This window comes from Antechinus flavipes, chromosome 2 (genome assembly GCF_016432865.1).
Source record: "Antechinus flavipes isolate AdamAnt ecotype Samford, QLD, Australia chromosome 2, AdamAnt_v2, whole genome shotgun sequence".
In the NCBI taxonomy this organism is placed as follows: Eukaryota; Metazoa; Chordata; class Mammalia; order Dasyuromorphia; family Dasyuridae; genus Antechinus; species Antechinus flavipes.
Window position 1 is genome coordinate 509,216,628 of NC_067399.1, and position 17,106 is coordinate 509,233,733.

Consider the following 17,106-nt stretch of genomic DNA (forward strand, 5'->3'; position numbering starts at 1 on the left):
CCTTGTGCCTTGTATTCGAACTAGGAATTGCGACCCCAACCTCACCATTTGGGTGCCAACTTCATCATTTGGGGCTAAGCCTCATCAATGATGCTTTTTGATTTTACATGATTCATTTCCAAATATACACTAGCTGGACCTTTCCCTGGAAATTTAATTCAATAATCTTATTAATGCCTACAAAGTTCCTTATAATGTGCAAGATATTGGATAAAATAAGAAAAAGACAGTTTCTTCCCTCAAGGAGTTTACAATCTAGTGGGGGAAATACATATGCAAAAGGAGGATAGAAGGAGGATGGGGAGCTAATACGCTTTCTAGTCCCTGGGAAATGAAACCTAGCAAAGCAACATGTGGAGTAATTTGAAATCCAATTTCTGCCCTCTATAAAAGATGGCTTTGAAAGAAATTTGGTATTCTACCCTCTAGCCAAAAGGAAGAAGAGGCTGAAAGAGGTGGTATCTAGGTTTGATTTAGTAGCATAGTATTGTTCCAAGGAACAGAAGCCAGGTAATGCAAAACAAATACATCTACCATTATTTCCCAGTTAACTAGAATAGCTTGGATTTCTCCATTGTATCCCAGAAACTTTGTTTTTCATTTACCATTCTCCTTCTCCTCATCTGTCCACCTTAACCCAACCTTTCTGCAACCTCTTATCACCTACAGAGTCATAGAATAATAAAGCTGGAAAAGACTTCATCAGAAAATATCTATTCCCCAATATTTCCTCCTTTCATCCTGTATTTTGTCACCTTATTTTTAATCTTTCATTCTTTCATCTTGTCTCTGTTTCCCCATCCTATATAATAGGGGCTGATACAATCCTTAACACTGAAAAGAATGGCTCAATCTCAGCTGCTTCTAAATACATAGAGGTATCCTCCATTTAAAAAAACAAAAAAACAGTTCTCACTTGATCCTTTCATCCCTTTCTTAGCCTAATGCCTAAAAAGAATTTCTCTTTTCTCTACTTCTTAATCTACACTCAATTCTCAACTAGTAATCTGGCTTTTACCTCACCAGTTGACTTAAATTGCTCTATCCAAAGTTACCAATGACTTTATTATTCTTTCATTGAAAAGTGTTTTTATCACACTGATACATTGTTGGTGGAATTGTGAATACATCCAGCCATTCTGGAGAGCAATTTGGAACTATACTCAAAAAGTTATCAAACTGTGCATACCCTTTGATCCAGCAGTATTTCTACTGGGCTTATATCCCAAAGAAATTTTAAAGAAGGAAAAGGGACCTGTATGTGCACGAATGTTTGTGGCAGCCCTCTTTGTAGTGGTCAGAAACTGGAAACTGAGTGGATGCCCATCAATGGGAGAATGGTTGAATAAATTGTGATATATTCATGTTATGGAATATTACTGTTCTGTAAGAAATGACCAGCAGGATGATTTCAGAAAGGCCTGGAGAGACTTACATAAACTGATGTTGAGCAAAATGAACAGGACCAGGAGATCATTATATACTTTAACAACAATACTATATGATGATCAATTCTGATGGATGTGGCTATCTTCAACAAAGAGATGAACCAAATTAGTTCTATTTGTTCAATAATGAATAGAACCAGCTCCACCCAGTGAAAGAACTCTGAGAAATGAGTATGAACCACTACATAGCATTTCCAATCCCTCTGTTTTTGTCTGCCTGCATTTTTTATTTCCTTCACAGGTTAATTTTACCTTATTTCAAAGTCCGATTCTTTTTGTACAGCAAAGTAACTGTATGGATATGGATATGTATACATATATTGTATTTAACATATTTAACATATATTGGTCTACCTAACATCTGGGGGAGGGGGTAAAGGTTAGGAGGGGAAAAGTTGGAACAGAAGATTTTGCAAGGGTCAATGATGAAAAAAGTACCCATGCATATATCTTGTAAATACAAAGCTATAATAATAATAAAAAAAAGTTTTTCATTGCTATTGTTTATTTTTACATCACAATATTTCCTTCCCCTGCCAACTAACCTATCCATCTCTTGTAGCAAAGAGAAAAAAATAAGTTCAGCAAATTAAGTAATATATCAACCAATGTTCTCTACTCAGAGCTCCCTACCCCTGCAAAGAAGGGAGAGAAATACGTTTTCTCATCTCTTCTTTGGGACCAGACTGAAAGTACAGCATTCACTTTCATTTTTTTTTTCTCTTTCTACTTTTTCCATTTCCCCCCAGTGTTGTCATTTTGTATGATTTTCTTTTTTTTTTTTTGGGGGGGGGGCGGTTCTGCTTGCTGTACTTAGTTCATATAGATTTTCTCAAGCTTTTATGAATTCTTAAAATTCATTATTTCTTGTAGCACAGTAATATTTTGTTGTACCATAATTTGCTTAGTCACTCCCCAATAAAGGAATATCTTCTTGGTTTTCAGTTCTTTGCTACCATAACAAAAGTGTTGCTCTACATATTTTTGATATATATGGAACTTCTTTACTTTTTGTTCTCTTTGACCTGTTTTTTAGGGAAGGGGAGGGATATAAAGAGGAAAAAGTGGTATATTACTAAAAGGGTAAATCTAACTTTTAAACATAATTCCTAATTGCTTTCCAAAATGATCAGTCCAATTTGTAGCTCTACCACTAATGTTATTGTATTTGTTTACATGCAAGCCTTAACAGCCTAATAATCTCTTAATTGCCAAATCATCCTTCCTGACTTTTATATGGTATTTGATGCTGTTGACTACCCTACTCTCTCCTCCTAGACACTGACTTTTCTGGGTTTTTTGTGACAACCTCTGTTGGTTCTCCTATTTGTTTCACTGTCCTTCCTGAAACATCCTCCATACCATGTCCCTTAATTATGTCACTACTCTACTCTCTTCTTTCTATTCTGATGATCTCATCAATTTCCATGACTTTAATTACCATATCCATGCAGATGACTCAGATTTATAGACTGAGCTCTAGGCTCTAGACTCTCTAGCATATCTGTTTTGCATCATCAACTACCTCGTAAACATTTCAAAATGAATGTCCTAAACACATCTCAAACTCAACCATGTCTAAAGCAGAACCCATCCCCTTTCTGAGTTTCCCTGTTTCTACCAAAGACAATATCATCTTTTGAGTCAACCAGGTCATAACTTCAGGGATACCCTCAATCTCCCTCAGCCTCTTCCCACTCATAACCAGTCAGCAACCAAATCTTGCTGATTATTTCTTCAAAACTATTCCCTTTCTCGCCATTCACACTGCTACAACCTTGGTTCATACTTTCATCACCTCTAGTATGGAGTGCTGTAATAGCCTTTTTTTCCCTTGATGGTTAAGAGTTTTTATTTTTAAAATAATAATAGCTATCTGGCTAATAACAATAACCAGAATTTATATAGCACTCACTTTGTGGCAGGCACTGGCTAAGTACTTTACAATCTACCTCATTTGATTCTACAACAACCCTGCAAGGTGGATTATGTTACCCCCCCATTTTACAGATGAGGAAACTGAGTCAAAGAGGGACTTGTTCAGAGCAATAGCTAGTGACTAGTCTAAGGCCAGATCTGAGCCCAGATATTCCTGATTCCAGGCTTAACATTTTATATATTATGTTACCAATTTGCCTCAAAAAATAAAATTTTATTGATCCTCTGTTTTTACATTGCAAAAATTTCTCCCAGTATCTCTCCCTCTTTTTCCTCCTAGAGAGTCATTATTTTTTACAGAGTAAAAAAAAAAAAAAAAAAAAAAAAAAGAGTAAAACAAAAAAAAAGACTGAAACTATATGTACTATTCCATACCCATAGACTTTTCATCTCTGAGAAGGAATACTAGAAGGTTGTGGCTCTCCTTCTGTTTCCTTTTCCTTCCTCTTTTTTAGGGTCATGCTTTTGTTATTTCTAATTTTGTAACATTTACTTTTATTGCTTTGTGATGGGTGTTCTATCCATTTGCATTATTGTGGTTATGATTTATATTGTCTCCTTGACTCTTCTCTGAATCATTTCATATCAGGCTTCTCTATATTCATCATAATTGTCATTTCCAAAGCATGTAGCTTTCCATTATATTCATGTATCATAATTTTTAAAATTTTTCTCCAATCAATGGGCAACCACTTCATTCCCAGTTCTTTGCCACCACAAAAGCAAAACAAAATACCAACATCACCACCAACAACAACCAAAAAAACCAAATAAACATGCCATTGTAAATTTGTTGGGAGTTTGTAGGGACTTTCTTCTTATCAGTGACCTTCCTGAAGTATACCATAGTGGAATCTGTGGATATGGACATTTCAATCACTTTTTTGGAACACTTTATTCTAACTAATCACCCTGAATATAGTTTCTCTCCTTTCCAATACATCTTTCATGCAGATGAAAAATTAATATTGTTAAAAAACAGTTCTGATTACATTACTCCTTTGCTCAATAAACCTCAATGGTTCCCTGTTAACTCAAGGATCAAATTCAAACTTTTTTTTTTAGCCTTCACAATCTAGCTCCAATCTATCTTTTCAGGCTTATTACACATTACATACACCGGGGCCCAGACAAACCAGGATTCTTGCTGCATCTTATACACAGGGTTTCATCTCCTATGCCTATACTTTTGCCTAAGCAGTCCTTGGAATTCCATCCCTATCTGCCTGTTTGGAGTCTCACTTCCTTTAAAGCTCTACTCCAGTATTCTCTTCAGTGAGACTTTTCCTGAACCCTTAACTAATTGCTGGTGCCTCCTCTACAAATTATTTATTACTTAGTTTGCATATGCTTTGTTATGTACGTATTGTTTCCCCAATAATATGTAAGTTCCTTCCTTCCTTGGCAGGTAGGATTAATGAATTGCTCAGGTCATCCAGTTATTAAGTGTATCAGGCTAATTTTTAACTCAGATCTTATCTACTTTGCCACTTACCTACCCCTAATATGGGTTTGATTTTGTTTTGCAAGGCCATTGGAGTTAAGTGACTTGCCCAGGCTCACAGAGGTAGGACTCTTTAAGTGTCTGAGGCAGGATTTGTACTCATGACTTCAGGGTCCTATGATATCCTATTTCCTCCCCACTACTCTGATATGTAATGTTCTTCATGTCAAAGATTGTTTAATTTTTTTTTTCTATATATTCTCAGGGCCTGACATGGTGTTTAATAAATGTCTGTTGACTAACCCCTGATGTAACTGATTTCAATCCATGCCTAAAGCTCCCAAAAGGTATTTCCACCCCATGAATATACCAGACTTTTTTTTTTTAAACAACAGACAATTTATTTCCATTTTTAATGAATTTAGAGTTACATTAATTTGGAATCTCCCTCTGATGAAGGAAATTGCAATTACATCATATTTCTCATCCTGGACTCCCCCAATGAAGCGGTCTTCCAACATTTAAGTTGGCTTCCTTTTTCATATTTTCTGCCAGCTATTCATTACTCTTTTTAAAAAATTCATTTAAACATTTTCCCCACTTAATAATATTATATTTTTTCCAATTACTTGTAAAAATAGTTATATAAATATTCATTTTTGTAAGATTTTGAGTTTCAAATTTTTTCCCTTCCCTTCCATACCTTTCCCCTCACCAAGATAGCAAGCAATTTAATATAGGCTATACACATACAATCATTTTAAACATATTTCTATATTAGTCATGTTGTGAAAAAAAAATCAGAACAAAAGTGAAAGATATATCAGACTTACATGATGCAAGTCCACATTGTTTCAGTAGTGGGTTGGAATTGGAGTCCATGGCATAAAATCTCAGTTCTGTCATTTGTTGTTGTCTTTGTGACTTTGGTCAAATCACAACCTCTCTGGACCTATATCCCTATTTGTAAAATGAGAAAATTGGACTAGATACTCTCAAGTATTTTTCCCATCTCCAAATCTAAATCCTATGATCCTACACTTTAAGAACAATGAAAATAAGGACTACAAAACATGATTAGGGAAGGGGGTGGACCTGTGATTGCATTGGAATAGGGGGACCTTGAGAGTAAGGAGACTCTCTCTCCCAATATAATATAATAATAATCTTCTATGTAACTCATGGTTTTGGATAGGTGCTTGGAGCAGAGGGATAAAACATACAGGCAATACTTTAAGTAGCCTAAATCAAATGAAAATGTAACTGAGAACTATTTAATAAAGTTAAATAGAAAATACAACAGAGCAAAGATAATGTTAACAAGTGGTTATCTAAGTCGATAAGTGATTGCTGATCCCTTTCTGTTACTCTAGCAAGGCTCCGGGCATTTTCTCTGTTTATACCCCTTGCCTACTAAGCCATTCTCCTCCGTCCTATCCAACTACTGACCTCTCTGGCTTCCTTTAAGTGCCACCCTCTGTAGGAAGCCTTCCCCCAACCTCTCTTAATTCCAGTCCTTTTCCACTTTTTAATTATTTTCTATTTATCCTGTATATAGCTTGTTTGTACATAGTAGTTTGCATATCTTTCCTATTAGATTTTAAGTTCCTTGAGGGTAAGGGCTGTTCTTTACCTCTTTTTGTATCCCCAGCCATTAGCATAGTACCTAGTACATGGCATACATTTAATATTGATTGATTGATGCACAGAGGATCTTATGTATGGTTTGGTGGTCCCTGTTTCAATTTCAGCACAGCGAGGGTGACACAGCCAGTATGAGTTAAAGGTAGCACCTGAACCCTGATCTTCCTGTCTTTGAGGGCAGCCCTTTCTTCATTACATACATCACGATACTTTTCTAAAGTCAAGATTACATAAATTTAAAGAAATCCTTTTTTAATAAAAAAATTTTAAAATGTATTTATTTTTAATATACATTGCTTTATGAATTACATTGGGAGAGAAAAATATGAACAAAAGGGAAAAACCATTGGAGAGAGAGAGAAAAAACAGAAAAAAAAAGTGAACATAGCATGTATTGATTTACATTCAATCTCTATAGTTCATTTTCTGGATGCAGATAGCTCTACCCAAAGTCTATTGGGATATCTTGGAAAAAATAAAGAAATCTAAAACTCTTTACTAAATATACATGAATAGAGCACAATCAGTTGCTAGACATTATTGATAGACATGGTAAACTTAAAGATTGTTTTTTTCATGTTAAAAAGATTTTTTTAAAAAGGAATAAAGGAGACAACATTCCAAATTAAACTGAGCGTTTTTCTTTTTATAGTTTCTGTCCTCTTGTAGTATATTGGCTACTGAGTCATACAGAAACAACTTGGCTATTGGTTCTATCTTGGTCCTCATTCCTTTCCAACAAAATGGTCAGTCCCTGATGGCTTTCTTTCCCACCCCCTCTCACTTAGGTTCCCTGGAGGCAATGACCAGCAGTAATCTTTGGAGAACTCTCTCATTTAGAAAAATCAACCTGTTTTCTTTCAAGCACCAATTAATAGAGATCTATACAGAATTGGGATGGAAGAGACCTTAGAAAGCAGTTAGTCTAAACCTCTATTTTAAGACAGTAGAATCTGAGGCCTGGCCCAGCTAGGAGGAAGTGATTTATCAAAGGTTACACAATAAATGAGTTATTAAAGTTTCCTTTGGAGATTCTTCAAAACAATCAGTAAATGAACTAGAACTTATTATGTATGTACCTATTAAGGCTCAGGGTCGTGATGGGCAACAGAGTGCCAGGCCTGGAGTTAGGTAGACCTGAACTGAAATCTGACTTCAGACATTTACTAGCTATGTGACCCTGGACAAGTTACTTAACCACTTTGTCACAGTTTCATCATCTATATAATAGGGATAATAATAGCACCTCCTCTCCTTCCCCCTTAGTTGTAAGGATGAGATGAGATAATTGTAAAACACTTAGCATAGTGCCTGGAACATAACAGGTGCTACATAAATATTAGATTATTATTATTAACTGTGTGGACACAGAGAAAGGTAAACTTTTCATATCTACTCCCTGAACCCTCCTCCCCCTCGCAAAAAAAAAAAAAAAAAAAACCCACAACTCATCTTTATTATGTAAGACATATACCAGATAAATTTAGGGGAAGTCTCAGATGAAAGGCACTAAGATTAAGGAGAATTGGAAAGGGCTTCTTGCAGAAGGTAGGACTTGAAGGAAGCCAGGAAGCAGAGACAAAGAGGTAAAGCTTTCTAGGCAGCCAGTAAAAAGTTCAGTATAGGTCCGTGTCATTGGATTGTAGGAGTACATGGAGCAAAGTAAGGTCTAAGAAGATGGCAAAAGAGGAAAGGGCCATGTTATGACGGGCTTTAAGAACCAAACAAGGGATTTGATATTTGTTCCATGGAAGAAACAGGAAGTCACTTGAGTTTAGTGAACGGGATGATGGGGAGGGGAAGGGAGAGAGATCAGACCTGTATTTCAGGAAGATCAGTTTCACATGTAAATGGAAACTGGACTGCAGTTAGTTCCTGCCTGAGGTAGGAAGACTAATCAGAAGGCTATTGCATAGGAGATATGCTCATATTTATTTAGAGATGATCTGTAACCAGCTGTAAATTCCCTTTCAAACTAAGAATTTTTTTAATTCTGTGCAAAAGCATGAAGCTTTTACCAGGAAACAAAATCAATTTTCTACCTTTGTTTGCTACCTCCTGATAACTTCAAGGATTCCAAAAAGCCTTCTCGATACATTGGCTTCTCTCCTCTCCGAACTTCTGGAGTACTTAGACTACCTCCTACTACATTTGGTCATCTCATCACGTTTTATATTATCATTTAATTGTGTTCCATGATTGTCTCTCCTGCAAGACTATAATCTCCTCAGAGCACAAGTTTGAAAGAATGGAAAGGCTAAGACTGGGCAAGGAGTAGAGACTTGGCTTCAAGTGCTGATACATCTACTAGTCTTTTAGCTTTAGGTAAGCGCAATCACTCTGGGCCTCATTTTTCCCATTTGTAACAGAGGAATAATAATATACTATTCACCTCAGCCAAGTTATGATAAAAGAATTAATTATTTTTCTTGCTTTCGTGGCATCTGGCTAAGGTTAGGCACCACCCTAATTGTTCAAATAATGATGTGTTGAATTAAAATGGAAAAGATCCCTTCATGTAAATATTAACTTACCAGAGATGACAGTTTGGTACATTAGATCTGTTTAAACTTTTCAAAAACAAACAAAAAAACTTTTTAAAGATCCTAACAAAGTGAAATAGCTCTATTTGATCATGTTAATTCAAAAGGGAAAGGGGAACAAATGGCAAAATTATTTTTTTTCACTTAATGTCTTAGTCATTTTTGCAATGTAGGAGGTGCTATGACAATCATCTAAAGAAAAAAATCAAACAGCATTAGTAGCATTTGAGGTTTGGTGAAATGATGCAATCATCTATTAAGATCAAGCTTGCCAAACTGTTCCCTATTCTAAAACTCCAACAGTAAAGTTATTGTAGTGCCTCCCACATCTTTCTCAATTCCTGTTTTCTAGATCATTGCACCTCTAAGGTCATCAAATCCAACCTCTTCATTTTACAGATGAGGTTACTGTGGCCTAGAGAGATTAAAGGCAGATTAAATTCAACCTAAAGCAAAGGCTGACAGAAGGCATTGCTGTGATATTTTGATAAATGTCAAGAACGGATTTTATTTTGATTGCTTTTCATCTGTTCTGTCTATCCCTGTCCTTGACCTCATCCTAAAGATAAAGAAGGCATTGCATTTGGACTCATAAATCTAGGTTCAAATGCTGCCTTTGCCTATTTTATTTATTTTGAGCAAATCACTTAATTTCCTCATTTTCCTCAATTGTAAAATAAAGGTTTGGAAAAGATGGTTTCCGAGGTCTCTTATTGCTCCAGATCTGTGATCCAACGAAAATATACTCGTTTCTCGGTAGTGAGATTTGAACTTATGAGCTCAGAGAAACAAACACAACTGATAACAAGCTAGCCTAAGTAACCAAGAGAGTCCAGGATTCCAAAGCCTTCGATAGTTTTTGACGCGGACGCTGGGTGTTTGCGCATGTGTCAAAAAATCGGCCACCGTCTCCAGCCTCTACTAAGTTCCTAGAGCCCTAGACGGGAAAAAGCCGAACTAGAGCGCACGCGCACTTAACCCTCCCCAGCTTCGGATCTCTTCGTAATCGACGGAAATAGCCGAATCTTCCTGGCGAAGGGCACAGGAACCAACTTTCAAGAAAGATTTTCCACATTGACCTGTGGGTAAAGAACCTTACTTCTTCACGCATCTCACTCTACAAAGAGAACCTGGATAGCTTTTCCCCGACAAGAAATCACTCCCACTTCCGCAAAGACCGGGACGCCAGCGTCGGGGGCGGGACAAAGCGGGGTCACGCCGTGACGTAAGGGTCGGACACGTCGGCGGCGGCGGCGGCCGAGGCAACCGGAGCCGGATGTGCCAAGATGGCTGCAGCGGCTGTGGGGTCTGCGCTGGGGGGTGCCAGAGCCGCTGTTGTCACCGTTGCCACCACCGCCACCGCCACCGCCTTTCCCCGTGGCTGCTGAGAGGAGCGGGCGGGCGAACTCTCGGGGAACGGCGGTGTGGCCGCAGCGGCCTTCCCGCGACGGGCTTGTTGGACTGGGGAGCCCGGCCCGATCAGGACTTTGTCAGGTAAGCAGGGGGTGGGGAGTGGGGGTCGGCAGGTAAGGGGCTAACTCCGGTCCGAAGTGGGACGCGCCGCAAGCACCGGGCGTCTCCAGCTTCTCAAGCACTTCTTTTAGAGCCTGCCGGTGCTGCCGCCTCCGGGGAGCCTTCCCGGACTTGAGAAGAGCCGAGCAGAGGAGAAGGGGAACCCTCAAACGGGTTTGGAATCAGAAGATCTGATTCCATTTAAGTGGCTTGAATGGTAGTCACCTTATGACTGCGCAAGTTTCGTCTGCTCTCCAAGCCTCAGTTTCTCTGTCTGTAAAATGAGAGAATTGAAACTGAATGAACTTCAAGAGTCCTTAGCTTGGCATCCTATGATTCCTAGGGGGCATTCCAGCATTGACATTCCAGGATTCTAATCCCAGAACAGGGAGCCCCTTAGGAAGTCCTCCCCACGTCTGCCCCTTGCTCTCCTCCCCCGAATCCTTGAGCCCCCCCTAACAGCGTTCTTGCAGTGGTGGAGGTAGGGGGTGCGGTAGGCAGGAGCAGCCGGGCCCTTGGATTCCAGCCCTTTTTCAGCACCCAGTGGTTCTGGTCTCTGGGGGAAGCAGCTTCATGCAATTGAAAGTCCCTGTATATTAAGTCAATTTTTGTTCAGTTAAAAATTTATTAAGTGCCTACTATGTGTAAAGTACTTTCTCTGGGCCTCTGTTTTCATATCTATAAAGGGAAAGAGGTTATAATAGGGAAATTGTAAAATCCCTTCCAACTCCCAAATTTTGCAGTACTACGGAAGATCATCCATTCCATCTCCATTGACTGGGACAGGGAGGAAGTGAGGCCTTGAGAGAGCAAGTGTCACATATAGAATTAGTTGACAGATTCATGTTTAGAAAGCTGATCTTGTGACTCCCAACTGCTATTTTTCTGGCAGTATTAATTTTTTTTTCAATGACTCTTGCTTCTTGTATATTCTTTTCTTGTACATTGTCTTATAAGTAATAGTTTTTCCGGGCGGTGATGAGACTTACTAGTAGTGGTCAGTCTCATTTAAGAATTAAGCACTTACTATGTATTCAATACCTTACAATAGCAGGGGGAAGAAGGGGTGGGTGCAACAAATAAAGGCAAAAACAAGATTAGTTTCCTCAAAGATCTTATGTTTTAGTGAAGGAGATGGTATGCAAATAATTCCATACATACTAGATATAAATAAAATGGAATGCTATCGCAAAGAAGTAAGTAGCACCATGGAAGACTTAAGTTTGGCCTTCTGCAGAAGGTGGATCCTTCTGAATCTTGGAAAAGCTAAGAAGCAGAGGCAAAAAAATGGGAGACAGCCAGGACAAAGCACAAAGTCAGGGGACAGATAGTTCTCTTTAAGGAAATGTAAATAGGCCAGAGCAACTGGACCATAGAGAGAAGACCATAGACAGGTAATAAGGAGCCAGATTGTAAAGTTCTTTGATTGCTAACCCAAGGACTTTAAATTTGATTCTGAAGGTAAGAGGGAGCCACTGGAATTTGTTGAATAGAATGACATGGTCATATATTTGCTTTAGGAAAATCACTTGGCATTTGAGTAGAGGCTGGATTGGAACCAGGAGGCCAATTAGAAGGCTTTTGCAATAATTCAGGTGAGAGATGATGAGGTCCGGCTTCTAGGGTGCTGGCTGTGTGATTAGAGAGAATGAACGCATAATAAGTATCAAAAGTAAAACTCGGGTTTCCTAAAGTCCAGCACTAATTAATTTCCTTATACTATGTTTCTCCAGTGTTTCTGATTAGTATTAGCTTTTATTATGGTTTATTCGCCTCTTTTCTCCCTCTTTTCATACTGTGAGAACCAAGCCTCATTTAAAAAAAAAAATAAAAGGCCAAAGAAAGTGCTACAAATGTTATTCCCTTTTTTTAAGATAAGGAAGCGGATGAGAAGTTTGGAGGATTTAGAGTAAGACTTGGGCTGCTATATTGGCCTTGCCGCTTATTATGTGCCCTTGGGAAGTCTGAGCTAATGGTTTTCTGTCTCCAAAATGAGAGAATTACATTTAGTGACTCTTAAAATCTCTTACAACTGGAAATCCTATGATCCTATGAAGAGCCTACTGTATACATAGAATTGTACTAGTTGCTAGCTAAGATACAAAGTTCAGGCTTGGTTCCTACCCTTAAAAGTGTTTATAGTTTAGTAATATAGTACAAGCACAGATAAAGTAATAGACAATAAACAGATACAAAACAGTGTTGAGTGAGGACTAAGTGGAGAGGTTATTGATTGATCTGCCAGGGAAGGATACATACATACATACAATTTAAAGGATGCATTGAAATTCACCAGGCTGAGAGATAGGGAGCACATTCCAGGTATAAGAAATGGAATAGGCACACAGAGGGTTGAGAAGTCTTAGTTTGGGGATGATTTGGTCTGCTTGGTTGGAGGGCAGTGTGCTCACAGTGGACTAGCATAAGATAAGGACTAAAGAGTAAGGTGGTGCCAGGTCAAGGAAACCACTGAAAAGACTTAGTTTATTTTTCAGAGATAACAGTTGCCGTATTACCTCTGTGAACTGATTGATATTTTTCAGAGTTAACAACAGTTACATAATACCTGTGACTCTGGTCATTTTCAGAGTTTGACACTGCCAGGTTAAGGATTTGAACTGAAATGACTTCCAGTCACACAGCTAAAGGCAGACCTAGACTAGAGCTCAGTTTTCCTGAATCCTAGTTTAGAGCTCTTTTTTGAAGTTTTTGTGAATTTCTGGGCTTAAGAATTGAATGATATGTTTTGCTGATCCAAAGGAAAGTTCCTTTAGAATGTTTCAATTGGAGAAGGTATTTTGGGTTAAGGATACTATTGCAGAAACAGGTGGTAGAAAAATTCACCAAACTGAGACAGAGAGCAGATTATAGCTATAGGGAAAGATTTTGAGAAGGACAGAGGGGTGTGTGTGTGTGTGTGTGTGTGTGTCTGTGTGTGTGTCTGTGTGTGAGTGTGTGTGTGAGAGAGAGAAAAAGATGATTTTAGAAATGGGAAAGAATTAGAGGGCAGATATGTAGATCCTGTAATTGCTTGCCAACAACTATCCTATCTCCTTGTAGAGCTTGGAACTCAGTGGCAATCCTGTAATATAACTAAGTCCTTTAGGACCTTTATTTTGGTATGATTATTGAGAATTTATATTTGAATATCAGGGACTCGATTATTAACCAACTTAAAGGAGGGATGTGCTGCTGAAGATAAAACAAAGTTTGATAATTTTAGTATAGAACATTTTAGCATGACTTTGCTTACCTTACAGCTTGTACTTTTCAAACTACCTGGTGGAGTTTGAGCTGTTGGAGACTTTTCACATCTAATAGATGTAATGTCATGACTGGGTGAATGTGGGCCACAGGTCATAAAAACACCCCAGAGCTGAGTTGAAATTAAAAGATTTGGGTTGTTCCTTTACCTATAGGCTAAGTTAACAATATCTTGAGCCTTGAACAAATTAAACTTTCTAGAGTCTTTGGAATCTTCTTAACAGTCTTCTATGTACTCGTTTGTTTTTTTAAAAAAGATTCTAATTCACTTCTTAAAAGAAATCTGAATCCCTTTAGTAAGAGAAACTGCAGCATTCTGATTTGTAGTCTCTTTGGTCTCTGTTCTGAGATGCCTCAATAGGTGAATATTTTATTCCTTTTCTTAGATGAGAAAGGATTTTCCTTAGGTATGGTTTTATTAGGCATTTACTCTTAGATATGATAGGAACTTTTTTTTTTTCTTTCAGAGAAAGTATATTCCAAAGAAAGTATGTGGCCAGTATATTCCTACAGGGGAAATTGCAATTGTATTTTTTAACAAGTTTATTATAAGAGGAATTGGAATTTAAGTTTTCCCTTTGTTCCTGAAAATATCCACAGTAGAAACTTTGTGTCTGAACACTGTTAGAAGGCACTTTGAGATCAGTTGGTACAGTATTATACTTTTACATTTTAAACTGCTTGTTAGATTGGATATGTATTGCTAGTTGACTTTTCTTTTAATTAAATATGTATGACTGAGGATGTTAGAACATTTCTTATCTTGTGATGTTGCTAGATAGTAAATAAATCAACTCAGAGTCATTTGGTATGTGGTTATTATTTTAGAATTATTTTTGTACATTTCAACTTTATCTTGACTTTGTCCACTACTTTTTTATTATTCCATTTTTGATAATAAGGACAATGTCATTGCAAAAGAAGTCAAAAGGCAAAATGTTTTATATCTTTTGTTGATTGCATTACCTCAGCAATTCTATTACAAATAGCATTTCTTTAAATTCCACTGAAAAGTATTTTAAAAATAAGGTAGCTTATAAATTAGTCCTTGATTCTGTAAAAACCTTTCAAAAATAGAAAAAAATCTTTGAATTTTTTATAATTAGATGGGTTGATTTTTTCCTAAGTGTATTTGATAGAATAGGAGTTTCCTTGATACTTAAATTTAAATGCTTATAGCCTAAAACATTTTTAAGAGCACCTATTTTGTGAATCCTTTGTCTGGATGATAGCAAGCATTTGTGCAAAAAATGGAGCTGTACTAGAATATTTAACATAGATACAATTCATCTTAATTAATGAGATCAGTTTATGAATAATTTATCTGAGAGAAGATGAGTTGATTTCTTTGAAACAGTCTTTTTGCCTTTATCAAAGGGAAGTTGAGTTGAAGATGAGTAATTTTATTCAATGTAAAATTTTCTACTGAATAAAGTGACATACTTATTAGTAATTAATTATTTGTGTATATTGTTTTACTGTTTAATAAAGGGAGGATGCCTTGAAGTAGAATGTTCATATTGGGGGTTATTTGGAGTAAAGTTGAGTATTGTTAACTGTCATATTGCTAAAAAGATTATTGGGGGAAAACTTGTGGGCAGATAATTTTTTAACTTCATAAAATATTTCTAAGCTATCATACCTTATAAAATTTGGAAGAGTCCTGTCTTTTTTCTCTCAATACTATCGTATTTTCCCAAATAACATGTAAAGAAAAAATTTCAGCATTCATTTTTGTAAGATTTTATGTTCCAGTTTTTTTTTTTTCTTCCTCTCTCCCTTATTTTCCCCTCCTCAAGACAAGATTCCTGACTTTTAAAAATCAAGTAAAGATGTAAGTGAAAACTTAAAAATCTCAGAATGAAAATCAGGTAAGATTTGTCTTATAAGTTGGCAGTTGAGTTTTTGACCTTAGGTGCCTGGGATTCAGTCGAATCTTTATATTTATAGACTCAGACAGCTACCCCTTGTTCACTTATTTTTCCTAGACTGGTGAAATGAAGGTCTAAGAAAGAAATCTCTGGGGACAAAGCTCCTCTTAACAAAGTCAGACATTGAGAAAGTGGGATGAAGCCTTAATTTCTGCATACAGAGATATAGTTTTGAAGAGGCAAAGTGATGAGGGAATCTTTCTCCTGGAGCACATTTTCTAACCCTATCTCTTATATTTAATACTAGTAACAAAATAGACTGGGAAGCTCCTTGGGAACGGGGATTGTCTTCTGTCTTTCCTTGTATCCCCAGCACATGGGAAATACTTAGTACCTGAGAAAGATTCTTCATTTGTTCTACCATCAAGCAATATAAAGCTCAATTGTAGATTTTCTTATTTGCTTTGATATGGTTCTTCTAGCTTAACTTGAAATAAATCAATCAACAGGCATTTATTTAGCTCCTACTATATATCAGACTAGGTGTTAAGTGCTGTGAGTAAAATGAACTGTATAAAGGAAGTAGAGGATTTATCAGAATCAGTATTTAGGAAAGCTGAGTAAGGACATGGACTAAAGATGATATGACAAATAGTGAAAGGTCAAAGTTATGTGATAATAATTTTTTTTAATTTAAATTTTATTTTATTTAATAATAACTTTGTATTGACAGAATCCATGCCAGGGCAATTTTTTACAACATTATCCCTTGCACTCGCTTATGTTTCGATTTTTCCCCTCCCTCCCCTCACCCCCCCCCCCCAAGATGGCAAGCAGTCCATATATAATGTTAAATATGTTGCAGTATATCCTAGATTATGTGATAATAATTTGATAATACTTGAGGGTCTTCACATACATTTCCAAAGAGTGTTTTTACCTAAGCAGCTGTTTTTTTGATGAGATAAACTATTTAAAAAACCCAAAAGGAAGGGGCAGCTAGGTGGTGCAGTGAATAGAGCATCAACCCTGAAGTCAGGAGGATCTGAATTCAAATCTGGTTTCAAACACTTAACATCTCCTAGCTGTGTGACCCTGGCCAAGTCACTAAACTCCAGTTGCCTCAGCAAAATAAAAAACAAAAAACTCCAAAGGATGAATAAGTAGAAAATAAAGGCTCTGAGCTAAGTATGCAAACTAGTATTATACATGTGAGCAGTTGCTCACATAGATTATTTCCATTTAGAACTTAATGTGTTGCATATTATACAGATACAGATCTTTTTTTCCCCTCACTATTTTCCATGCTGGCATGCTGCCAATTTTGAAATTTATAAATGGGACTTTAGGTTGATATTTAGATGGTGTATTAAAATTATGTTTGGTTTTTAGCTTATTTTAAAATAAGGGTTTTTATTTTAATCAGTGTTGCCTGAAATTAT

At 37.0% G+C, this 17,106-nt stretch overlaps 1 protein-coding gene and 1 long non-coding RNA gene across 5 annotated transcripts in view; one reads left to right on the plus strand and one right to left on the minus strand.

The window, feature by feature from the left end:
• Positions 1 to 17,106, minus strand: part of LOC127550980 (uncharacterized) — a 29,677-nt gene that overhangs the window by 8,378 nt on the left and 4,193 nt on the right. The window lies entirely within an intron of this gene.
• The window catches only part of SEC16A (SEC16 homolog A, endoplasmic reticulum export factor), a 51,856-nt gene continuing 45,027 nt past the window's right edge, over positions 10,278 to 17,106 (plus strand). For 2 of the 4 annotated variants that reach the window (XM_051980319.1, XM_051980321.1), the window contains exon 1: positions 10,278 to 10,511. The gene's annotated coding sequence lies outside the window, so the exon portion shown is untranslated. The remainder of the gene's footprint in view (positions 10,512 to 17,106) is intronic. The other 2 variants (XM_051980322.1, XM_051980323.1) reach the window with 1 other exon arrangement.